Source organism: Nicotiana tabacum, chromosome 1 (assembly GCF_000715075.1).
Source record: "Nicotiana tabacum cultivar K326 chromosome 1, ASM71507v2, whole genome shotgun sequence".
NCBI classification, from domain to species: domain Eukaryota; kingdom Viridiplantae; phylum Streptophyta; class Magnoliopsida; order Solanales; family Solanaceae; genus Nicotiana; species Nicotiana tabacum.
In genome coordinates, this window is record NC_134080.1 from 81476227 (window position 1) to 81503946 (window position 27720).

The following is a 27720-nucleotide window of genomic DNA, read 5'->3' on the forward strand; positions in this document are numbered from 1 at the left end:
CTATGTAACAATGCAGTTATGAGTTTGTTACAAAAGGACAAGATTCCCGCCACGTTTCCAAGATCATGGCGTAAATTCCGGAATAGGTTTGTCCGAATTAGTACTAATCCGTACTAGACGGTTATACAACTGTCCCCAATAAGATTCCTTACTGTAATAGAAATGTACCAAATTTTAGGGTTCCCCTATTATATAAAGGGGACCCCACTCATTTGTAAAGATCATCTAATCATTGGCAAAGAATATACTATCTTACTTTTTTCGCTCATTGTTCATCAGAATTATCCTTTAGTTTTATTATTCCTACTTTATTGCTCTAACCTGCCTCGAGGTCGAAACTGACCTATCTACTGGTTTAATTTTACTAATCTTCTTCATTTATAGTTCATATTTCTTGATTATTAATTGGTATTAAACTGAATCACGTATCTTTAAAACCACAAATCAAATTTAATTGTTACTCGTATTTTCGAGGTAAACATTAAGTATGTGTGACTAAAGCTCAAGTTATAAATTGTGGGTTGATCCTATAATAGTATAAACAAATTAAAGGATCAAATAATCAGAGCACATATAACGTAAACCAAATCCTGTTTTGAGTTTCAGTCTATATATGGGTTGGATCATTAAACATATTGTAACAATATGCTTCTTTTTGGCGTATTACCAAACACTGCCTATTGATGGAGAAACAATTAGAGTACCACCTCACTATAAGGTGGTTAATGTCAGCTCGTTGGAGCCAAAACCCTACTGCCAGAGGTCAAGCACAGGTATATTATATTAATTAATCTTTATCTACCCGTAAATTTGTATGTATCTCATTTGTATGTGTGTGATGGTATGGAATCGCCTCGTTCCCAATAATATGGTTATATGCGTGTTATGATATATTAATATTAGGATTAAGGGTTCACTCGACGAGATTAGGTTTGTCAGTGCCGGTCGATAGGATTATGAGCAGATAAGAGTGGGGGCATACCTCTTTCTTTTTGCTGACTCCCTATGTGCAGCCTGGGTAGCCCTTCCGTATGTCGAGGAGACGGTGGGACGGTTGTTCTGATGTAGGGCTGATGTCTTTCTCGGTTGAGATGGGGGCCCGACTGATCCCTTCGACTATTGTTACGACGATCTTTCCTTGATTCTGCTTAAACTGATGCCAGCCGTTGGGTCGGACCATTAAGGTCATCCTCGTCGGCTCTCACCTCGGCGCAATAGGCATTGTGGATTTCTTCCCAAGTGACGGAAGGGTATTTCATGATCCTGCATAATAGTTTTCTGGTTGCTCTCAACCCGTTCCTGCTCAACCCGTTTAGGAAGGCTGCTACCGCCATCCCTACTGATACATTTGGTAGGCTCATTCTCACCCGGTTAAATCGAGTGAGGATGTCCCTGAGTCCCTCGCTAGGCGATAGCTCAATGGCGAATAGGTCATTCACCCTAGCTTCTACCTTTTTGGCCCTTGCATGGGCAGTGACAAACTTGTCGGCCATTTCCTCGAAAGTTGTTATTGACAGTACCGACAGTTATGAATACCAGGTTAAGGCTCCCCCTGTTAAGGTTTCGCCGAAAGTTTTCAGTAATACTGATGATACTTTCTCCCTTGAAAGATCGTTGCCCTTCACCGCTGTGACGTACTAGATGATGTGATCTTCTGGGTCTGTAGTACCAACGTATATCTTCAGGTACGGTGGCATTTTGAAGGTTTTGGAAATGGCGTGCGGAGCCGCTTCCTCGCGGTACGGTTGTTCGACGAATAGACCAACGTCTCGTTTTGGTAGTAACTTTTGGGCGCCTTGTATTTTATCGAACCTTTCATGATGTTCCCTCATCTGGTCGCGGAGCACCTTGTTTTGTTTACCAGTTCTTCCATTTTTTAGAATGACTGCGAGCACATCATTACCAGCATCAACAGCAGGGTAAGTGTTACCTGTTTGAGGAATGGGCTGCTCACCAGTAGTTGTTATGATATCTGCTTGCACGGTGTTTTTGTTCTCCCTTTGAGCAGGTTTATCGAGTATATTGTTTAGAGTGCTTGTCAGCCACTCTTCTAGTAATTTTTTCACTGCTAGTGGTGCTTCTTCAACTGTAGATGTGGAGGCTCCCCTTTCGCGTGAAGCTGTCACGCTTTTGTGAGGGGGAGGTGAAGCACTTCGCCTGGGCGTAGCCTTTGTGTCACATTCTCATTTCCTTCCCGGTAATCTTTGTTGATAGTGTTCAAAATATTGGTAGTGATGCCTGCTATCACTTTCAGTCTTGCATCTCCTTTTCCTGTCATCGTTAGTTTGTGAAAACGAAGAAGAGAGCTATTTTTTGTGATCTAGAAAGAACTATAGTTTCAATTAAAACCTTCCCAGACAGCACCAAATTGTTTGAGAAAATAAATGCAAAACCAATTAAAGATAAGTTAAAATAGCGAATCTTAGTTGAACTTAATAAATTCTAGACCAAATAAAAAAAAGCTCTTGTATAATGAGTAGAGTTCAGGAGCATTAAATAGTAAACTTAATATGGTGGGGTTGATAATACATGTAATAGCATAAATGTTTAATTAATGTAAGAAACGACAAAGATTATAATGGAAAAAGAACTATCACCCAATGATTATATGATTGGGATGTTCCTTTTCTCTGATGGCGACATGAAAAAGCGAGAGGTCAGAATGTGTGTGGGATATTGAGTTTTATGGATAAATATTGAACAACGTGAACTTGAGTAAATGAATAAGACAACTCTTTCGTATATATTCTTCTTTTAACTTTTACAATATATTCTAGTTCAGAAAAAGGCAGACTCCCTTTTTGTTCCCTATCTCTTCCTATTTATAAGCGACATTCCCAAAAAACCCTAAAAAATACAACATAAAGAATCTCCAAGGGAATATTCTTTATGTCCATTTCTGAAACTAAGTTGTCGTTTCTATCCTATCTCAGTTGTCAGTTTTTAGCTTCGGCCTTTATGAAGTTGACCTTCAGTTATCGTATCATGGTCGACCCCGTCCTTTCTCATACTTATCTGATACCGTGGTTGCCAAATTTGAACCTATATAGTTAGTCCCTCCGCTTGTTGAGGTCGTAGCCCTGCACGTCCTCGATAAGAGAACATCATTCATATTTGCCTTGGGAGAATTTGTCTATTAAATCGTGTCGGGTCGACAAATATCGAGAGAACGACACAACTAGAGGAGTCATGATTGGTATGGTTACCATGGTGTGATGTCACTTCCACGCGCGTCATCATTACGCATCTTTATGAGCTTTGTTTCTATGATTTTGTTTTCTCACCTTCCTGTTTAATCATCATCTCTTTCTTAAGGTTTAACAGCACACCTTTTGTTGTCGACGTGTCCCGAACCCTTCGCATACATGACGAAGTTTCCAGCGCCACTCCGTTGTCGACGGCCCCTCCTTCCAGTAGTGAGGATCTCGTGGCTGAGGAGGGTGAGAGTTCTCTTACCGTAGAAGAGATACTTCCCAGAAACCCCTCATCCAGAAGCGATTTCCACAATGAACCCGCTCCTTCTCCCGTTCCGGTAATCTCCGAAATCGGGCCATCTCATATAGATGAACTCCGATCTACATACCGTATTCCTTCTCACGTCGAGATGGTTCCAGTTGGGAGCGACATCGTGGAGGTCCATAAACCTGGGTACTATGCTTTTTATGTTTATCCTTTCGTAATTGGTTATACTCTCCACCTTCTTCCGTTGGCGGAGGAGTTCTGTCGGTTTTACAACGTCTGCTCGGCACAATTGTCTCTGTATTTATATAAAGCTTTTCTACTCTTAACAAAGTACGTGGAGTTGGCTGGTTGTGAGGTCGACATCCGCCACCATTTATATTTATTTTCACCAAGCTTTCACAGAGGTACGATGATACACATGTGACATCGCAGGACCGGGGGCTGATAGTTGGAATGGACGACAGGGCGAGCCGGATGTTTTGGCACAAGTACGTTTTTATCAAGACGGAGCACTTGGCATCGGACCCTGCTGGATTTCCTGAGCAGTGGAATCATAATCGTATGTGTTGATGACATATGCTTGTTATCTTCTTCCATCCCCTTTGATTTTTATTTATCTATGATTTCTCTGTGTAGATGAGAGGCATGCGCCATTTTCCGTCATCGGCATTGAGGACTAGGTGGCTCCGTGTTACCTCACATGGCGAGGATCCGCGATTGGGCGGTTTTCTACGAGCACTTTGGACCGAAGGTTCCGTACAGTAAGTGTTCCTTTTGTGTCGACCTTCAGCTGCTTGCCGTTATTTATTGATACGACCTTTTTGTGGTGACAGGTCGACGAACTTCCAAAAAGAAAGCTTCAGTGCCGGCATTTCGCCAGGCCATTGCATCGGCAGTGATGCAATTTACTTTGGCTCAGTTCTCCAAGTCCTCCCGAGGAGGTCACACTCAAACTTTGTCAACAAGGGAACCCTCTCCTCAGGATGTCGTTGTACGGGACGAGGTCTTTTCCCGGCATGTCTACTACCTTGTAGATAATTCTTCTAACAAGGAGGAGTCGCCGTCGAGAAAGAGGAGGGGGCGGAGCTCGGGAAGGCCATCGCCTCCAATGCTGAAAAAAAGAAGGTCGTTGCTTTGAGAGGGGCGTCCTCGCCTATGCTACATGCAAGGGCTGTTTTTATGGTGGATGCCATTACTGCGGGGAGGTCCCCCTAGGGCTAAAGGGTATGCCAAGGTGGGGAACCTGCACGGGATGCTGAAGGTGGCACGTCATCGGTAGTCGGAGGGGATGGGGAGGTGCTCGCAGAGGATGATGGCTCAGGCTCGGACATCGATCCCGAAGAGGTGCGAGCCTTTTTTGAGAGAAATACCCTTGTGGAAGTGAGGATGGAGGGTCCTAACCGATACATGATCATTCCCGTGGGTTATGATCTTTTGGCGAACGCTGAGCAAGCAGTGTCGTCCTTCGCCCCCTTGTGCATTGCTTCTGAGAACGCGGCGCTTTATGCGATGAGTGAGCGCTTTAGGAGATGAGTGATACAGAGCTATTGGGGAGTATTTCTGGCATGGCTTTGCGAGTAAGTATTTTTCTTTTCCTATTAGGATCAACTTTGCATGCGTAACCTGCTTATGCTGATTTTCTTTCCTCATCATGTCAGACTCTGATTATGGAGATCGAGCGTGACCGGAGGAACGAACGAAGGACTATCATTTTTAAGAAGGTGTCCTCCAAATACAAAGAGTACCGCACCAATCACCATACGTTGGCCGACGTCTTCACTCAAGATAGCGATATTTAGCTATTTTGTGACGGGCTTAAGAAAAAGGAGAAAGAGTTGGCGCAGAAGGTCGAAGAGCTAAAGGAGCAGCATTATGAGCTGATGAAGTTCATAGGTCGATGTAGTGAACTTAAGGCGACTCTTAAGGCCAAGTATGATAAGTTCAAGGCGAGCAAGGGGGTGATGGCCGAGAATGCCGATCTTCAGGCACAGGTAACCTCTTTAACTATTGAGCTTGGGTGAAGAGAAGCGGAGGATGTTGATCTAAGGGGTGAGTTGAGCGTTAAAGCTGATGAATTGGCTCGTGCCGAGAAGGGGAAGGTGGCTGCCATATCTGAAGCAACTGCCCTGGATGATGCCATCCTAGTTTTGTAGGTCTGAGCGGGATAATGAGGTGGAGACGTCGGCGCTCAAGGTAGCGAGATTAGAAAAGCGTATCCAAGATCTGGAGGCGGAGTTGTCCGGATTTATTGAACAGGTTGTTGCTTTGAATGCAGAGAAAGTGCAATGGCGGTCGCAGCCGTCCACGTCTCATACTTCTATTGATCCCGTCGTGCCGCGGGAGTTGTATGTGATGTGGGTTCATGCTGAGGCTCAGATTGATGTGTACAAGTCCCTGAAGGCCAACGGGAAGGTTTCCGAGACAAAACTCGAGGGTGTTCGTGTTAAAGCTCGTGAAGCCCGTGAAACCTCTAGTTATAAACCCGGTACGCCTGGTGGGGATGATATCGATGATGATTCATACAGGCTCGTCTCCGGTTCTTGATATAACAAGGAGTATGTTGCGGGGGATGACGCGATGTAGGGCCGTTGTATTTATTTTGTTTTGCCTTGCTATTTTTGTGAGGGCATCTTCAGGCCCTTTGTAATAAGTTTTGTAATATAAAAGTTGTAATGGAATGATTACCTTTTTGCTGTGTATCTCCGTATTGTTATTTTTGTTTGCTGTGAGGTGAAGTCCTTGTCCTTTCGGCCACTTATGTGTAATGTTTTGGTGTAGTCGGTCGCAGGTATTAAAGTAACTCGAGCAAGGCTGTGTAAAGTAATTCAAGTGAGGTTGAATGTTAAGTGATTCGAGAAAGGTCGAATGTTAAATGACTCAAGCGAGGTCGAATGTTAAGTGATTCGAGCGAGGTCGAATGTTAAGTGATTCGAGCAAGGTTGAATGTTAAGTGATTCGAGTAAGGTAGAATGTTAAGTGATTCGAGCGAGGTCGAATGTTTAAGTGATTCGAGCGAGGTTGAATGTGTAGTAATTCGAGCGAGATCGAATGTTAATTGATTCGAGGGAGCTCGAATGTTAAGTAATTCGAGCGACGTTGAATGTTAAGTGATTCGGGCGAGGTCAAATGTTTAATAATTTGACGAGATTGAATGCTTAAGTGATTTGAGCAAGGTCGAATGGTTAAGTGATTCGAGCGAGGTCGAATGTTTATCGAGCATGGTCTAATATTAAGTAATTACAGCGAGGTCGAATGTTAATTGATTCGAGCGAGGTCGAATGTTTAGTAATTCGAGCGAGGTCAAATGTTAATTTATTCGAGCAATGTCGAATGTTAAATATTTCGAGCGAGGTCGAATGTTAAGTGATTCGAGCGAGGTCGAATGTTTAAGTGATTCGAGCGAGGTCGAATGTTTATTAATTCGAGCAAGGTCGAATGTTTAGTAATTCGAGCGAGGTCGAATGTTAATTGATTCGAGCGAGATTGAATGTTAAGTAATTCGAGTGAGGTCGAATGTTAAGTGATTCGAGTGAGGTAAAATGTTTAGTAAATTGAGAAAGGTCGAATGTTTAAGTGATTTGAGCAAGGTTGAATATTTAAGCGATTCGAGCGAGGTTGAATGTTTAGTAATTCGAGTGAGGTCGAATGTTAATTGATTCGAGCAAGGTCGAATGTTAAGTGATTTGAGCGAGGTTGAATGTTTAAGTAATTCGAGCGAGATCGAATGTTGGATGCAAAGAACGATGGAGAGTAAAATGTTACTTTATTTCATTCATTGGAGAATATCTTGGTGGAGAGTACAAAATCTGCTTTATTTCATTCACTGGAGTACTATACATATCTGTTTCATACATATATTAGAGAAGTTTCCATGTATCTAGTCCCTTCATCGTTCGTCCTGGAGAAGCAATCGGCAGGCGGGGCAGTGAATTATACTTTGAACTTTGAGACGTCCCCTTTGTGGCCTCGTTAAAAACCACCCTGAGAAAATCCAATTGGGAAAAAACCTAGGTGAGGGAAATATAGTACGACCTGAGGGGTGTCCTTTTTCAGAAGTTGATGTATTTGAGGTGGGCGACATTCCAATTAATTTGTAGTAGTTTTCCTTCCATTGTTTCCAGTTGGAATGCTCCTTTGCTTGCTGCTGCTTTGATTTTGTGTGGCCCGTCCCAATTTGTTCCTAGTTTGCCTTCTTTCGTGTCTTTTCTCGCTTGTGTTTTGGCCTTGAGAACATAGTCTCCGACTTTAAATGGTCGTATTTTGGACTTTTTGTTGTAGTACCTTTCTGCTTATTGTTTTTGGGCTACCATTCTTACGTAACCCATGTCTCTCTATTCTTCTTCCTTGTCGAGGTCTTGTTTTCTATTCTCGTTGTTGTTTTCTCCGCTTTCATTGGAGTATCTTAGGCTAGGCTCTCCAACCTCAGCAGGTATCATGGCGTCGGTCTCGTAGACTAGTGAATATGGCGTTTCGCCTGAGCTTGTTTTCGGCGTGGTGCGGTAGGCCCATAGCACCTCTGGTAACAACTCCGACCATAATTCTTTTGCGTCCTCAAGCTTTTTCTTTAAGATATTCAATATGTTTTATTGGAGGATTCCGCTTGACCGTTGCCAGCGGGATGATATGGCGTGGCAACTATTCGCTTGATGTGCCATTTTTTGAAGAACTTAGTGGTTTTTTTCCCTGTGAATTGGGGCCCATTATTGCAGCTGATTTCTTTGGGGATGCCGAAGTGGCACATGATGTTCCTTCATATGATTTTGATGACTTCTGTTCGCGTATTTGGGTGAACACACCTGCTTCCACCCATTTGGGAAAGTAGCCAGGTAAAACCAAAAGAAAACATATCTTACCTTACCCCGCTGAGAGGGGTCCGACAATGTCAATTCCCTATTTGATGAACGGCCATAGTTATGTGATAGAGTGGAGGTTGTCGCCCGCTTGATGTATCATAGGTGCTTACTTTTGGCACTGCTCGCACCTCTTGACGTAATCTAAGGCTTCCTTTTTGATAGTGGACTAGTAATAACCTGCCCAAATGAGACATCTAACGAGGGCCCGGTTTCCCGTATGGGGGCCAAAATAACCTTCGTGCACTTATTCGAGCACGTGTCTTGTTTGATTAGAACCTAAGCATTTCGCCAAGGGGCCTCTGAACGTTCTCTTGTACAGGTCATTATTTATGATGTTGTACATGGCCGCTTGCATTCGAAGCTTTTTGGCTTCTTTTTTGTCCTATGGGAGTACTCCCTCCTGCAAATATGTCATGATGCGGTTGCGCCACTCCCAAGTCAAATTTGAGGAGAGTGACCACGTTTTCTTTCGTGATATTTTTGGCGGCTGTTGCTAGTTTGGCGAGGCCATCCGCCTCCATGTTTTGAGCTGAAGGTATCTGGTCGAGTCGACATTCGTCGAATTCTAGCAGTAGTTTGTGAATTTCTGCCTGGTACTTTTGTAGCCTTTGCTGTTTGATTTGAAATGTTCCTATAACTTGGTTGACGATGAGTTGTAAGTCGCATCTGATGACGACTCGTCGTGCTCCATATTTGAGAGCTAGCTTTAACCCTACAATTATAGCCTCATACTCGATCTCATTGCTAATCATATCGGGGCACCGTATAGACTGGCAGATGACTTCCCCTGTTGGGACCTCGAGTACGAGTCCCAGACCAGATCCCGACGCGTTGGATGCACCGTCCGTGTAAAGGACCCAGAGGTCGGGTTGCCTAGGGGAGGTATGAGAAGCATCCTGCTTGACCTCATGCATTATTTTGGCACTAAAATCAGCGACGAAGTCGGCAAGTACCTGTGATTTTATCCCTCTTCGTAGCTAATATGTTATATCTTGCTCGCTTAGTTCTATATCCCACTTGGCCAGTCTTCTCAAGAATTCAGGTTTATGTAGGATGTTCTGCAGAGGGAAGGTCGTCACCACCGATATGGGATGACACTGAAAATAGGGTCTAAGCTTTCGTGAAGCTATAACCAATGCTAAGGCCAATTTCTAGAGGTGGGGGTACCTCGTTTCGGCGTCAACCAGGGTTTGGCTAATATAATAAATTAGAGATTGCGTAAATTTGTTTTCGCGGACCAGAACCGCACTTACCGCGACTTCTGAGATGGCCAAATATATTAGGAGGCGTTCACTGGGCTCTGCTTTGGCAAGTAGTGGAGTGAGGACAAGTACACCTTTAGTTCTTTGAAGGCATTGATGCATTCTGAATTCCGCAGGAGCCCGTTATTCTTTTTCAGCACGTTGAAGAATTTATGGCATCTATCGGATGACCGCGAGATAAATCTTGATAGGGCGGCTATATGGCCAGTAAGCTTTTGCACCTATTTCTTGCAGGTTAACACCTTAGGTATCCCTTCAATGGCTTTGATTTAATCGAGACTAACTTTGATGCCTTTTTGTGATACCAAAAAACCGAGAAATTTGCCCGAGGTTACGTCGAAGGCCTTTTTTGGGGTTTAGTTTCATACTGTACCGCCTCAGTATATCGAAGGCTTCTTTCTGGTGATCGATGTGGTCTTCTTTCATTTTTGATTTGCCCAATATGTCGTCGATGTAAACTTCTATTGTTTTGCTGAGTTGATATTTGAACATCTTGGTGACCAACCTTTAGTACGTTGCCCCCGCATTCTTTAACCCGAATGGCATGACTTTGTAGCAGGACGCTCCCTGATGGGTGATGAAATTAGTTTTCTCTTGTCCCTCCTCCTCCATGAGGATTTGGTTGTAACCCGAGTAGGCATCCAAGAAGCTTAGCAATTCGTGTCTTGCTATTGCGTTGATGAGCTGGTCAATTTGAGGCAATGGAAAGGAGTCTTTTGGGCATGCCTTGTTTAGGTTTGTGAAATCTATGCACATCCACCATTTCCCATTTTTCTTTTTTGCCATGACCACATTGGCGACCCATTGGGGGTATTTTGATTCCCGGATGGAACCGTTGGCGAGGAGCTTATCGGCTTTATCACTTACGACCTTGTTGATTGCGGCGTTGAATTTCCTTCTTATTTACCACACTGGTGGATAGAGGGGGTCCACGTTTAGCTTGTGTGTGGCCACATCTTTTGGGATACCCGACATATCTACCTGGTTCTGAGAGTTTGTGTCTGATGTAAGCCTTTTTGCTAATATCGTTGTTGTTCAGTTGAACGGAATCGAGATCTTCTACCATTGACTCAGTGGCTTCCATGATGTCAGGGTGCCTAATGACGTCTATTTGTATGCCAAGTTCAGTCCCTGACTTTGGTAATTGCTATGCCTCTACGTCTATTCCCTTCAGCAGTTGGGTATACGTGCAATCTTGGGCGATAAGATAACATTCTCGGGCGGTGCGTTGTTCGCCCCGGATATTGAATATTCCCTATGGAGTAGGGAACTTAATTACTTGATAAAGGCTTGATGGGATGGCCTTCATGGCGTGTATCCATGGTAGCCCTATGATGGCATTGTAAGTTGTGTCATGGTTCATGACATGGTATGTTGTTTCTAGGGTGATGCCCCCGACCAGAACAGGTAGCATTATTTCCCTAGAGGTTCACTCAACTGCATTGTTAAAACCTGTTAGTGTTATGCAATACAGTACTATCTTATCTTCGAGTCTAATTGGTGTGAGGACTCGAGGGTGGATAATACACACGCCGCTTCCGTCGTTTACAATTGTTTTTCTTACATCAGTATCAGAAATACGTACAGTAATAACAAGAGCATCGAAATGAGGGAAAGTCAAACTATCGGTATCCAACTTATCGAAGATGATACTGTCTCCGAAGTCGTCGTACCATTCGTGGGTGATCGACTGTTTCAGTTTATATGTAGTGGTGAACTTCACATGGTTGATCGTTGATTCATCGCCTCTACCGATGATCATTTGGATGGTGCGAACGGTAGAGGGTGGCTTTGGTGGTCCCTAGTGTTGTTCACGTCTGCGGGCAAAGTTGGCTCGTCCACGATCGCTCATTAGTTCCCTCAGTTGCCCTTGGTTCAACATTTTTACTACCTCTTACTGTAGAGCTATGCAGTCCTCGATTTTGTTAGCCTCGTTCCTGGTGAAATTCACTGAGGTCATTCGACTTCCTAGTACTTGGGTCGGACTTCATCTTTATTGGCCATCTCACCTTTGTGCCAAGCTTCTCTAGGGCGTGCACTATTTCTGAAGGGGAAACACAAAAATTATGAGGGGATAAGAGTGGAGGCATACCTCTTTCGTTTTGCTGACTCCCTGTGTGCGGCCTGGGTAGCCCTTCCGTATGTCGAGGAGACGGTAAGACGACTGTTCTGACATAGGGATGATGTCTTTCTGAGTAGAGATGGGGGCCCGACTGATCCCCTTGACTATCGTTACAACAATCTTTCCTTAATTCTGCTTGAACTGATGTCAACCGTTGGGTCGGACCGTTAAGGTCGTCCTCGTCGGCTCTCACCTCAACGCAATGCCATTATGGATTTCTTCCCAAGTGGCAGGAGGGTATTTCATTATCCTGCTTAATAGTTTTTTAGTTACTCTCAACCCATTCTTGCTCAACCCGTTCTAGAAGGCCGCTACCACTATCCCTTCTGATACATTTGGTAGGCTCATTCTCACCCTATTAAACCGGGCGAGGAAGTCCCTGAGTCCCTTGCCAGGCGATTGCCTAACGGAGAATATGTCATTCACCCTAGCTTCCACCTTTTTGGCCCTTGCATGGGCGGTGACAAACTTGTCGGCTATTTCCTCGAAAGTTGTTATTGACCGTGCCGATAGTTATGAATACTAGGTTAAGGCTCCCCCTATTAAGGTTTAGCAGAAAATTTTTAGTAATATTGATGGTACTTGCTCCTTCGAAAGATCATTTCCCTTCACTGCTGTGATGTAGTGGATGATGTGATCTTCTAGGTCTATAGTACCATCGTATATCTTTAGGTTCGGTGGCATTTTGAAGGTTTTGGGAATGTCATGAGGAGCCGCTTCCTCACTATATGGTTGTTCGACGAATTGACCAACTTCTCGTTTTGGTAGTAACTTTGGTGTGCTTGGTATTTTATCGACCCTTTTTTGATGCTCCCTCATCTTGTCGCGGAGCGCCTTGTTTTCGTTTTCCATTTATTCCATTTTCTTTAGAACGACTACAAGCACATCATTACCTGCATCAACAGTGGGGTAAGTGTTACCTGTTTGAGGAATGGGCTGCTCACCAGTATTTGTTATGATATCTCATTCTAGTAATTTTTCACTGCTAGTGGTGCTTCTTCAACTGTAGACGTGGAGGCTCCCCTTTCGCGTGAAGATGTCATGCTTTCGTGAGGTGGAGGTGAAGCACTTCGCCTAGGCGTAGCCTTTGGTGTCACATTCTCGATGCCTTCCTTGCCATCTTCGTTGATGGTGTTCAAAATGTTGTTAGTGACGCCTGATATCGCTTTCAGCCTTGCATCTCCTTTTCCTGTCATCGTTATTTTGTGATAACGAATAAGAGATGGCTGTTTTTTTTGTGATCTATGAAGAACTATATTTTCAACTAAAACCTCCCCACAGACAGTGGCAAATTATTTGAGTAAATAAATGCTAAACCAATTAATCATAAGTTAAAAGGGCGAATCTTAGTTAAACTTAATAAATTCTAGACCAAATAAAATAAAGCTCTTGTACAATGAGAAGAGTTCAGGAGCATTAAACAGTGAACTTAATATACTGGGATTGACAATACATGTAATAGCATAAACGTAAGAAACAACAAGGATTATAATGGGAAATGAACTATCTCCCAATGATTATATGATTAGGATGTTCCTTTTCTCTGACGACGACGTGGAAAAGGGAGAGGTCAGAATGTATGTTGGATCTTGAGATTTATGGATAAAGATTGAACAACGTGAGCTTAAATAAATGAATAAGACAAATCTTTCGTATATATTCTTTTTTTAACTTTTAAAATATGTTCTAGTTCAGAAAAAGGCAGATCCCCTTTTTCCCTATCTCTTCCTATTTATAAGGAACATTTCCCAAAAACCCTAAAAAGTACAACATAAAGAATACCTAAAGGAATATTCTTTATTTCCACTTCTGAACCTAAGTTACCGTTGCTATCCTATCTCAGCTGCCCGCTTCTGGCGTTAGCCTTTATGAAGACGACCTTTAGTTGTCGTATCGTGGTTGACACAGTTCTTTCTCTTACTTATCTCTTACCGTGGTTGCCAAATTTGGACCTATACTGCAATATCTTCCCTTTTCACTTTTCTGGGTTTGACCCTAGCAGGTTTTACTGCTCCGTATTTGTTATTCCCTGTTTCAATATATGTGATCCTATTTTTTTTTGTCTATGCAAAAAAGAATTACCTCTTTCCTTATTTGGAAACAATTTACCTTTATGTAATGATTTACAGTCATACAAAATATATGTGTTTCATTTTACACCACAAATTCAAAATTCTTCCCTCTTTTCTTAAACTCCTTGCACAGTGAAAGGAGTTCACATAAATTAAAACGGATGGAGTATTTTTTCACCCCTCTTCGAAACTTAAATTGTGGCTGTTGCTTAGGGGTGTACAAACCGAACCGGAAAATCGCAAAAAACTGAAAAGTCTAACCAAACCGATTAAAAACGCGACTAGGTTTGGTTAGATTTGAAAAATCCGAACCAAACTGACATATAAATATATAATTTTTGTATATACTTTTAAGATTTTATACAGAATTTTCTTTAAATAATATCTAGAAATATTTGGGATTATCTTGCGGGATATAATATTTAATAGTGTATGAAGTGCTTTGTATTTATTAACCTTAAAAAATAGGTTGTATGATCACTTTCTCATCAAGTGTTAATGAAATGCGTCAATCTCTTTGTTCTTCCATATTCATATCATATGATAAGATCTGCTAAATTGTTATATCATTTTTGAATGTGAAGTGATTATTATTATTTAGGTATCATATTGATTTTTATGTTTAATTATTAAATTCTGTTAATCAAGCACACATCAGCGAAACATTATTGCCAGACGACTAAAACAATAACTATCACTATTAGTTACTAAGAAAATACTCTCATAAGAATATTTTAATATATAATATGTTTGTCAATTTTTTTATATTTTTACTAAACATATATTTACTTATCAAAAATATAACAAAGTAATATTGAAATAATATTAACTAACAAAAAACCCGAAAAATCGAAAAATCCATCAAAACCGAACTAATCCAAACTGATATAGTTGGTTTGGTTTTGTATTGATAAAAATCGAACCAATCCGGTCCATGTACACCCCTACTCTGTTGCTTAACAAGTTGCCTTATTCATATAGTGATATTGTTTTTGAAAATGCTGAGGAAATTATTATGATATCATATAGGTCCAAAAATCGGATCGCATAAATTGGATATCATATCAAGATTTGGACCTTGCTTTCCAAATACTAATAGAACGATGACTCAATCAACCGAGGAACTTCTAAATTGGGATCAAGCTAGAAATCGTTCAATCAATAAAAGAGTTAATGTTCATTGTTTACCTCGAAAAATGTGAGTAACAATTAAATGTGATTTGTTTAATGATATGTGATTTATTCCAATACTAGTGAATATACAAGTAATATTAGGTTTAAGTAAGAAGAATTGATGAACCAAAGCAGTGTTGCTAGAGCAATGGGGACCACGAGATTTATTATCTCGGGGGCCTCGAGGTGAGTTTAGAACAATAAAGTATGAACAATAAAGTAAAAACAATAATGTTGAAGAACAACTGTGGAACACAGTAAACGAGAAAAGCAGAGTAGAATGTTCTGTTGAAGTGAGTGAGATGATCTTTAAGAAATGATTGGGTCTTCTTTATATAGGAGGGGAAAACCTTAATATGGTACATTTTCAATTATGGTAAAGAATTTCATTGGTACAGCTGTATAATAACGTAGTACGGACTCGTACTATTTCGTACAAATCTTATCCCTAATTTATGCCCTGATCCACGCGTCCTTGAGAAATTCCCGCTCTTTCTTGAGTATCATCGAAATTGTACTGTGCTCGAGGCAGATCTTAACGAGTCTCTGATTTTATTCTCGAGATGCGCATATCCCAGCCAGGCTCGATTCTTACATCGAGCTTCCGAACTCGAGCTCGAGGTATGATCAAATCTTCTAAATCGAGCTCTCCAATTTAGATCGTATGCAGACAGTCCTCGTGTTTCTTAGAATGAAAAGATAAGAAACGATCTGATTTCTCGCCTTCGATGCCCCAATCATGATGTTAGTCTAGTGAGGTCAGCAGTCCGTGTGACTGAAAAGTCATGCAGAAGTTACGCCTACACATTTTTTGAAAAGCCTTTAATGAAAGACGGCCATGGGTCATCCGTTTAGCTTCTCCAACAAGCTTAGACAGCCTCTATAAATACTTCAATCCTCCATTCTTCAAAATATTACTTTTACAATACCATCAAATCATTTTTTCACTTATTGTTTCCTTGTGCCCATTTCTTAACCAACTCCTTCCCCTTTTTCTTAATTTTCACAACAAAAATGGCAAGAACTTCTAAGACAGTTCCACAAAAAGAGAAGGCCTTTTCGTCTTCACGCACGTCGAAGAACAAAATGGTGGTACCTCCTCGCATTGAGGAGAGTACCCCCGGGCTTTGTGATATGTCTTCTGATTTCAAGGTCGACAAGCTTGCTTCGATTCTAGGATGATGCGAACCCATGTCTCGATATATTATCTTAATAACCGACCTCAAACAAGTGAAGGGAGATTGCCGCTAGGGAGATGAAGTGCACGTGAAGATCCCTTCACCTGATGAGGATATAACCACTTACAAAGCAGGGTACCTAAGTGTATACACATACCCATTTACCTTAGCTCCCGTAGATCCTTCTTTGCCCTTTCCAGACCCAGTGATCCTCGATTTTTATCGAAAATACCAAGTGACACTCGACCAAATTTATCCTTCCTTCTGGCGGATTGTTCACCTAATTAGGTACTTTTCGAGCAAAGTCGAGGGGATTTCTTTTACCCTAGACTATCTGATCATATTATATATCCCTTGTATCTATTGAGGTGGTCTGATAAAATTGCAACGTCGATCTCCGAAGTCTTTCTTCGCTATCATTGATGAGGATAAAGACCGAGGGTGGATAAGCCACTTTGTTCAAGTTAGTACCTTTGACCTGATTCCCGTTGAAAAGATGTCGTTCCCCGAGGAATGGAATACGAATCGCAAGTACAGACCTATTGAGCATGTTTCATTACTTAGACATTTTCCCTTCCCTCTGAACTAACTCCCTTTTGATGATGCAGCTGTTGATTTGTATCCAGGTGCGGTGCGGACCTCCCGAGCTGGGTTCGGCAACTAGCTTCCACTTTCACATATTCCGAGCGCATCTGGCACGATTTGGCCAAGAGCCGATGGGAGGCCAAAAACCACGATAAGTCCTTATTATTTGCATATTTAAATCCCTTAGTAAAATACTCTTCGGTAATACACTTAACTTTATGCTTGTGTAGGCCTCAGAGATGTTGTTTCGATGAGGCCACCCCCACCTGGTGAGGGAGAGACCCAAAAACCTACCAAGGACAAGAAAAGAAGGAAAAGGTCACCTGCGGAGTCCCCAAATCCAAAAACGGCCAAACTTCGAAAACGTAGGGCCGATACAGTAGCCTTGACTCCGAAAATTATTGCACGTCTTCGTGCTGAGGACAAAGAGAGAGATGAGGCCGAGGACGAAGATGCTCGCCCATTAATAACTCTGAGAGGAGGAGGCACCGATCCTTCAAAGGCTGCTGAGCCGAAGGCCACTCAAGCGGTTCAATCTCAAGCTGAGGAAGATCCTAGGGGGTGCTCAAGGGAGGTTCTCGAACCGACTAGTGGCAAGAAAGTGCCCCGTCCTCAAGGACACTTGGCTGATGAACTTAGAGAACCTAGCCCTGAGGTTCCTCGAAGGTGGGAGATGGCCCCAATAGAGACACTCGGGGTGATTGATGTAGATAACTCTCCGCTAGCCCCATCATATTTTGAGGGGCAAATACGGGATACCCAAGATATAAAGACTTCTGATGTGGGAGCATCCCATGGGGAGTATGACATCTTCGGCGAATACTTTGTTAGGATCCCAGAGAGCCCCAATCTTTATGACTCATTCTTCCTTTAAGAGGCCGAGAAGCTTCGGAAGTAGGTAAACTTTGACTTATCAACTTCATTCAGAGTTTGATTCTTACTTTTCTGACCTCCTTCCTTTGTGTTTAGTTTGTGATGCTCTTCGACCAGGCTTTTTCCAAGTCTCGAGCTGAGCTTGCCCGATGTGAAGATGATCTCAGGAAACTTATGTCAGAGATGGATAAACTCAAGGTTCTCTATGCCAAAAAAGAAGGGGAACTCAATTATCTTTGATCTAGTTTTGTGAAGGCTTCCCAAGAGCGGACCGAGCTCGTTGAAAAGGTAATATAGCCTTTATGGGCTTATTTTGTACTTATTTGTTTTGGCGTCTAATGTTTCACCTTCACAGTTCCAGGAAAAGACTAACCTGGTGCAACAACTCCGGGATGAGCTTAAGACCAAAGAGGTTGTAACCCTCGGGTGGAAAAAAAATATGGATCGCTTGGCCTCTGAAAAAGACTGTCTTCGGGAACAGCTGGCCTCGGTCGAGAGTAAGCTTCAGAGTGAAAAGCAGGAGGGCCGTAAGTTTAAGGAGCTTCACATTGAGATGATCGCTGAGTGATGTAAGGTTATGTCCGAAGCTGATGCGTTCGTAAACCGATGCTGCAGCTGCCAATGCTCGGGCTAGGGAGATATCTACTGTAGCTGAGCATAAATTATCCTACGCTGTCAACCATGCTCACCTAGAATCTCGAAGGCATACTCTCGAGGAAATGCATGCCAAAGGCTTTGACCTTTCTGTAGAAATTGAGAAGGTGAAGGCTTTGGAAGAAGAGGCAGCTGCACTGCTCTCTATTGATGAGGATTCTGTCAGCGACTCCGAGAGTGGGGAGGACGAAGACGAAGTCCCCAATGTACAAGAGGCCTCCGAAGATCAGGCTGTCGAATCTCAGACCACCAAAGATGTAGTTTCAGTAGATGCTTCCCCCGAGCGAGTGACCCCGACGGTGGACTAGGTCCTTTTTCATTTTATGTAGGGGATCCATGGGGGAGTTTTGTAAATGTGTTTTGGACCATCTCTTGAATACAAAAAAACTTTTGCTTGATCTTTGTTTTTGTGTTAAATTCCACCCTGACTTTACTTTTGAAATGAGATTTGGTGTTGTTGACGATCAGTCCGATATATTGGACTTAGAATATAATACCCTTAGGTTACCCATTAAGGTTCGAACATTGAGCTGAGTCTTAGGTTAATTCAACGTCAGCTCGGGGTGAAGGAATTTTGAGTTCGAGCTAGATAAGGTTTCGAGCAAGGTATGATTCGGCCTTTAAGATCCTTAAACATTGGCCCTTAGGCTCTTTAGGTAGGGCCAATTCGACCTCTAAAATGGCTATAGTTTTTTTTCGTCTTTCTGGCTAAAGACATAGTGAATACTTTGGTATGCCTTAGCATGTATTTTTTGTATTCATATTCGTTTGATTTTTTTGAAGGTTCGATTGATTGGAACCTCGTTTGTAATTTGATATGCAACGTTAATCGAATACCTTTTAAGGTTTTTTGAAGGTTGATGTTATCGAAGCCTTCACATTATTCGAGGGCTGATTATATCGAAGCCCCTTATAATTTGCTTTTGCCAAGGGTAGTCTGATTTAATCGGTTTTTTCAAAGTATATGAAGGCCTTTTAGTTTTATGGAAGAAGTCGAACATCTCCGAGCCGCATTATTTCAGCTGTAGCATATTCATTTGACCGTAGTCTTTTATATGGCCATAGCCTTTAGTCCTCGAGTGTGATAGCCTTGGCCTTAATATCAAGGGGATGTCTTTTTGAGGTCTTGTGAGCTTGGGTGTGCCTCTTTGAGGACTTATAAGTTTGAGTATACCTCTTTTGAGGTCTTATAAGTTCGAGTGTTCGATGACTCGATGTATCGATTATCGATGACAGTCCCCGGGTATTTGGGTGCGTTATGGGTTTTGGCCCTTGAGCCGTTAAATGTGAAAATAATAGACTTCTTTGAGGCACAAAGTGTTTTGATATAATAAGAATGTCTTCAAATAATTGATACATGCGTACATGCTTTTCCGTTGGGGGCTTGACTATGGTACATGGACACGGTTCATTTGACCATTTGGCCCATTACAACATTCCCGTATCGAGGGCCTTCTTGGCATGAATTGCTTTCTTCGAGGATGCGTCCTCCGAGGGTGATGCCCCCAGTGTTTGAGGTTGATAGAAAAGAAGCCTTGAATATTCGTTGAATATTCCTTAGGTAGCATATGGGTGTTTCCTCATTAAAAACCTTACCGATAAAACCCATTTGGGATAAAACCCGATCTAAGGGAAAAAGAGCGCAACACATGCTTTAAAACCCAAGGTCTTCGAGCTGGAAGGTGCCTTGATGTTTTCAACCGAACATCTGCAAGGAGTTAGTTTTAAATACAGATGGAAAAAAGGGAGAAGGTCATACCTCAGCAGAAATAACGTTTGAGCAACGATACATTCAAATTGTTTGGTAGTTGCTCACCTTCCATCATGATAAGTTTGTAGGATCCTTTCCTTACGACTCCGAGGCCACGGTACGATCCTTCCCAATTGGGGCCTAGTTTCTCTTCGTTTGGGTCTCGAGTGTTGAGAGTGGCTTTCCTTATGACTAAGTCCCCAACTCTAAAATATCAAAGTTTCGTCCTCCTATTGTAATACCTTTCAATCCTTTGTTTTTGCGCAACCATTCGAATTAATGCGGCCTCACATTTTTCATCTAGTAGCTCGAGAGAAGTGTTCATGGCTTCGTGGTTCGAGTCCTCGGTGATATACTGAAACTTGATGATAGGTTCCCCAACCTCGATTGGGATCAATGCCTCGGACCCGTACACCAAAGAAAACGGGGTCACCTTCGTGCTTGACTTCGACGTCGTTCGGTATGCCCATAGCACCTCGGGCAATACTTCACTCCATTTCCCCTTTGCATCATCTAACCTTTTCTTTAAGTTATGAATGATGGTTTTGTTTGTGGACTCGGCCTGACCATTTGCACTTGGGTGATAAGGTGTTGACATAATCCTTTTGTTCTTATGATCCTCGAGGAATTTCATCACTTTGCTGCCGATGAACTGTTTCCCATTATCACATACTATTTTGGAGGGTATCTCGAACCGACATACGATGTGGTCCTATATGAAATCGATGACCTCTTTTTCTCTTATATTCTCGAAGGCCTGCACTTCTACACATGTTGAGAAGTAGTCAGTTATAAATAAGATGAATTTAGCTTTACCTAGAGTCGTTGGTAGGGACCGACGATGTCCATGCCCCATTTCATGAATGTCCACGGAGATAGGACTAAATGGAGTTGTTCCCCGGGTTGATGGATCATCGGTGCAAATCTTTGGCATTTATCACACTTTCGAATGAACACCTTGGTATCCTTTTCCATGCTATCCCAGTAATACCCTGCTCTGATCACCTTGCAAACCAAAGAATCTGCACCAAAATGGTTCCCACAAGTGCCTTTGTGGATTTCTCGTAGCACATAATTGATGTCCTTTGGTGCCAAGCACACTATTAGTGGACCGTCGAAGGTCCTCCTATATAATGTTTTGTTTTTATCGAGTGAGAATCGAGCCGCTTTGGATAGAAGAGCCCTCGATTCTTTTGGGTTCGAGGGGAGCTTCCCATGCTTCAAGTAGTTGATATACTTATTCCTCCAATCCCACGCTAAAATTGTTGAATTAATTTATGCATGGTCTTCTTTGACCACCGACCTTGATAGTTGGTCGACAGTCCCCACGACAATATCATCTTAGTAAATTGACGACCCCAAGATTGCAAGCGCATCAGTCTCACTGTTCTGTTCTCGAGATACATGGTCCAATGTCCATTCCTTGAAGCGATGTCATGTCACTTGAAGTGTTTCCAGGTACCTTTGCATTCAATCTTCTCGAACCTTGAAGATCCCGTTTGCTTGGTTTACCACCAAAAGTGAGTCACACTTGGCCTCGATGACCTCTGCTCCCAGGCTTTTGGCCAGTTGGAGACCTGCAATCATGGCTTCATACTCGGCCTCATTGTTAGTCAATTGATGAGTTTTGATAGATTGTCTAATGATACCGCCCGTAGGTGGTCTTAGAATAATACCGAGCACGGACCTTTTCACATTCGAGGCACCATATGTGAAGAGGGTCCACACCTAAAGAGGTACCTAATTTTATCAAGAGTTCGTTTTCTACTTTGGGTACGAGGACATGTGAAAAATTGGCCATGAAGTCTGCCAAAATTTGAGACTTGATAGCCGTTGCTGATATTCGATATCATACCCCCTAAGTTCGATGACCCGTTTGGCCAATCGGCCTGATAATTTGGGCTTATGCAAGATATTTAGAAGTGGGTATGTAGTCAATACACATATATTATGGCATTGAAAATATGGTTTTAATTTCCTTGATGCGCTTATTAACGCAAGAGCTAATTTTTCCAAATGTGGGTACCTGGTGTTAGCATCTCCTAGGGTCCGACTCACATAATAGATAGGAAATTGCGTACCTTGTTCTTCTTGAACCAACATACCACTTACCACCACCTCGGACAGGGCTAAATACAAGTAGAGTGTTTCATCCTCCTTCGGAGTATGAAGCAGGGGTGGGCTCGAGAGATAGCGTTTTAATTCATCCAAGGCTTGTTGGAATTACAGAGTCCATGCAAAGTTTTTCTTCTTCATGAGTAGGGAAAAGAAATAATGGCTCCGATCTGATGACCTCGAGATAAATCGGCCTAGGGCAGTTATTCGTCCGGTCAGTCATTATATGGCTTTCACATTGTCCAATACGAAGATTTCCTCAATGGCTTTAATTTTATCGGGGTTGATCTCGATACCCCTGTTCGATACTATGAAGCCCAAGAACTTGCCCGAGCTAACTCCAAAAGCGCATTTCTCGGGGTTGAGCTTCTTGTTGTACTTTCTTAGGATATCAAATGTCACCTGAAAATGGGTCAAATGGTCCTCTACGTGTAGGGACTTAAGTAGCATGTCATCAATATAAACTTCCATAGATTTACCTATTTGATGTTCGAACATCTTATTAACTAGGCGTTGATATGTGGCTCCTGCATTTTTTAACCCGAAGGGCATTACATTATATCAATACATACCATACTTCATGATGAACCAAGTCTTTTCTTGGTCCTCCGGGTTCATTTGAATTTTATTGTACTCGGAGTAGGCATCGAGAAAGGTAAGGATCTCATAGTCGGACGTAGCATTGATTAAACGATCAATGTTGGGTAATAGGAAAGAATATTTAGGGCATGCATTATTCAAATATTTATAGTCTACACACATTCTAAGTTTATTTCTCTTTTTAGGGACTAAAACTATGTTAGCTAGCCATTCGGGATATGTTACTTCCTTAATGGATCCTATCTTGAGAAGTTCGGTTACTTCTTCTTTGATGAATGCATGCTTTACCTCGGACTAATGTCTCCTCTTTTACTTCACCGTATCTGGGATCGACACTTAGTTGATAGGTAGTTATCTCCGGTGGGATCCCTATCATATCTAAGTGGAACCAGGCGAAGCAATCAATGTTATCAATAAGAAATTAAATGAGTTTTTTCCTGAGTCCAGGAGTTAACCCTGTCCCCAGGTATAGCTTTCGTTCTGGAAGATGCTCGATAAATATGGCATGCTCGAGTTCTTCGAGCGTGGACTTCGTCGCATTCGATTCTCCGGGGGCGACGAAGGCTCGGGGATGAGGAAATCTTTTTCTTAGTCCTCGACCACATGTTCATCGATCTCCTGTCCCTAGGGCTCAATTGAGGGTATGGGCTGTGAGTGCTATTTGGCCACCTGTTTGTCCTTTGACCTTTCGGATGTGGATGGTGTCGATACTGGTGCCAAGTCGTGTACCGCAAACATCTCCTTAGCTGGATGTTGTTCTCCATATACTACTTTCACACCATCCTTTGTTGGGAACTTCATCATTTGATGAAGGGTCGATGAAACCGCCCTCATGCTATGGATCCACGGCCTCCAAAACAAAGCGTTATAACTCAAGTCACCTTCGATGACATGAAATTTGGTATCTTTTATGGTTCTGGATACGTTGACTGGGAGGATGATTTCTCCCTTAGTTGTTTCACTTGCCATGTTGAAGCCATTCAAGACTCGAGATGCTGGTATGATTTGACCGAACAACCCGAGATGCTCCACGACCCTTGACCTGATTATATTTGCCGAACTACCTAGAGCCACGATAACATGTTTAACTTGAACTTTATTTAAAAGGATAGATATTACCAGTGTATCATTGTGGAGCTGAGATAAGTCCTCGATGTCTTCCTCGCTGAATGTGAGGGTGTCCTCGGGCATGTAGTCCCGAGTCCGTTTCTCCCTGTGATGGATACTTTGGTACGTTTGAATATACGTCCCTGTGGGACATCGACTCCACCGATGATCATTTGAATGACATTATGAAGTTCTTCAGGTTCATTCTTCCTGTTTGCATCTCTTTCTCGGAGACGGTTCTTGGCTCGGTCACTGAGAAATTCACGAAGATGCCCCTGGTTGAACAACTGGGCTACCTCCTCTCTAAGCTGCTTGCAATCCTCGGTCTTATGCCCATGAGTACCATGATACTTGCACATAAAGTTGGGGTTCCTATGAGAAGGATCAGTCTATAAAGGCTTAGGCCACCTAGTATCTCTAATTTTTCCAATGACTGAGACAATACCCGATGTATAGACGCTGAAGTTATATTCTGGTAATCGGGGTGCCTTCGCCAGTCCAGAGTGCCTATAAAACCCGATTTTTCACATGAGTCACTAGGAACTTTGACCTCAATATGCTCTTTGATCATTCCTAGGTATGTTATGCCTTGAAATGTTCCTTCGATCCTCAACGTATGGCTTATATCTTTCCTTATTTGACCTTGACCCCCTATCTGCATTTCCTGGCTCCTTTGCTAGTAACCTGCTTGGATAAACTGAGCCCGATGGGGCTCTCATCTTGTCATACTCGACCCTAATTTTTGATTGGTACCTGTTATGCGCATCCTCCCAAGTCACGACGGGATACTCGATCAAGTTTTGCTTTAGCTGCTTTGAATCTATCGAACTTCTTTCATTTATCCCTTGAGTGAAGGCTTGTACGACCCAGTCATCGAAAATTGGTGGTAACTCCATTCATTCTGATTGGAAATGGGATACAAACTCCCTCAACATCTCGTTCTCCCTTTGCTTTATTTTGAACACATCGGTCTTCCTTGTTGCAACTTTTATGGCACTAGCATGTGCCTTTACAAATGAGTCTCCCAACATGCCAAACAAATCAATAAAGTTCGAGGGTAAGTTATGGTACCAAATCATGGAACCCTTAGACAGAGTTTCCCAAACGGTTTTAGCAAAACAAACTCAATCTCATCGTTTTCCAAATCATTTCCTTTTATTCCACAAGTATATGTGGTGATGTGCTTGTTGGAATCAGTGGTACCATTGTATTTTAGGATGTCTGGCAACCCAAACTTCTTCTGGATGGGCTTCGGAGTCGCACTCTGGGGGAATGGTTTGTGCACCAACTTCTTCAAGTGCAGCCCTTTCAAAATCGGAGGTGCTCCCGGTATTTGGTCGACCCTTGAGTTGTATGTCTCCAACTTTCAAAATCGGAGGCTGAATATTTTCATGTTCAGCTATGCTTGGGGTCTTATTTTGACTCTGAAGTTGAGCGATGACGATTTTTTGAGCTTGCAGCATCTCAAATATCATTTGGAGGCTGATCCCCCCATCTTCCATTCCACGTGCTCTTTGGTCACCAGATCGAGCTTCCCTACGCTCGTCCCCTACGGGATATGTGCCTGTGTCTGCGTTTAGCATTATGTGAACTGATATCAACTGGCTCCATATTTGGCACTTCCTCAGGGTTGATTGGTGGTACACCGACCCCTATTTCTCCATGGGATCTGAGACCGTCGTTTCCATGTACGGGTGCGTTTGCTGAGCTAGAATATCTTAGCCTAAAATCATAGAATCTTTGACAAGAAAAAGTGTGAAAAATAACGTGTGTTATCATTAAAATAACACTAAAATAATCACTATTATCTTTAGCCCCACGATGGGCGCCAAACTGTTTACCTCAAAAATTGGGAGTAACAATAAAATGTGATTTGTGGTTTACAGATATGTGATTTATTCCAATACTAGTGAATATACAAGTAATATTATGTTTAAGTAAGAAGAATTGATGAACCAAACAGGTGTTGTTAGAGCAATGGGGACTTCGAGCTCGTTTATCTCAGGGGCCTCGAGGTGAGTTAAGAGCAATAAAGTATGAATAGTAAAGTAAAAATAATAAAGCTGATGAACAATTATGCAACACAGTAAACGAGAAAACAGAGTAGAATGTTTTATTGCAGTGAATAAGATGATCTTTAAGAAATGATTAAGGTCCCCTTTATATAGGAGGGGAAAACCCTAATATGGTATATTTACAATATTAGTAAAGAATTCCATTGGTGCAACTGTATAACAACCTAGTACGGACTCATACTATTTCGTACAAATCTTATCCCTTAATTTATGCCCTGATCCACGTGTCCTTGAGAAATTCCCGCTCTTTCTTGATTGTCATCGAAAATGTATTGTACTCGAGGCAGATCATGACAAGTCTCTGATTTGCTTCTCGAGGTGCGTATATCCCGGCCAGGCTCGATTCTTACTTCGAGCTTCCGAACATGAGCTCAAGATGTGATCAAATCTTCTAAATCGAGCTATCCGATTTAGACCGTATACGGTCATCTTTACAGTAACAGTCTTTCTAAGGATGGACTTGATCCAACTATTGAAGGTAATTTTGATTTTTTGGGGTGGGGGGGGGGGGGGGGTCTATAATGTAAAGATAGGTATTGGGACACCAAAACAAGATTATTACTTAATGATGGATACTGGTAGCCAACAAACTTGGGTACGTTGCCAATCCTGCACCAAAGGCTGCAAATCAGAGAATCCTCTGTATGATTCTTCAAAATCCCCGACATATACAAATAGTAGTAATTTGTGCAAAGGTCCATTTAATGTCAGATATGGTGATAAGTCGCATATAAATGGAATTTGGGGATGTGATACTCTCACTATAGAGGGTATTGGTGCAATAAAGAACTTCTAATTTGGTTGTGGCCAAGAAAACGTTGTTGAAACTGGCGATAACTTTGGTGGTGTAGCTGGAATACTCGGACTTGGTAAAGGAGACTTATCTTTGCCATCTCAAAGTGCTTTATCAATGCAAATGTTTAGCTATTTTGTCCCACCAACAAATATCGATGCGGGAAATCTACTTTTTGCAAATGAAGCCATGATGAAATCGCGTGCTTGTTCAAACCAATTTACACCAATAGTAAAAGGCCCCAAACCAGTATACTACTATCTTGACCTAGTTGGAATAAGTGTAGCTAGAAATAAACTCATCGTCACATCGACAACATTCACTATGAAGGAAGAATTATAGACAGTGGAACGGTAATCACTCGATTGCCATGAGCTGTATACTCTGCATTTTGTGCTGCTTTTAGACAGTCGATGTCGAGTTACACATTGCAAGAAAATTTTGATAAGCTGATGGACACCTGGTACAGCTTCGACGGAAACGAACAAATTGTTTTACCAGAGATTAAATTCCATATTGGAGAAGGAACTAGTACAACTACTGATGTGACTTTGTCATACTACGGAATTTTATGGATGAAAAATGATAGAGTCAAGTGTTTGGCTTTTGCTGCAAAGGAAAGCAATGAGCATGTAAGCATTATTGGTTAACGTTCAATAGAGTGGATTCAATGTGCTTTATGATTTGGAAAGGGAAGGAATTGGATTTGGGAGTAACTGCTAGCTAGCTGATCAGAGCAAAAGCCAAATTTTCATTTTTCATGTTTTTAGCATAATTACTATTACGCGACACCTTTCTGAGATTCCTTGGAAGGGCGACGTAAGGCTAAGCTACTAATGTCAGTGCAGTTACTGTCCATCAACTGAGGTCCCCACCGTACACTAAACGAGATTGTCAGTGGCGTACGGGAAAACCAATGTCAAGAGCAATTGAGAGACCAGAAATGACAATTAAAGATGAAAGAAAGCTTGATTGCATTAATGAAAGCTATTACAGAAAGGCAATGCGGTGTCGAGGGGGAGATACACTAGTACAGAGAATTATTT

The 27720-nt window shown here is 42.2% G+C and overlaps 1 pseudogene; it reads left to right on the plus strand.

The window, feature by feature from the left end:
- Positions 1 to 613: 613 nt before the first annotated feature.
- On the plus strand, positions 614 to 27397 carry LOC142162921 (aspartyl protease AED1-like; annotated as a pseudogene).
- Positions 27398 to 27720: the final 323 nt, after the last annotated feature.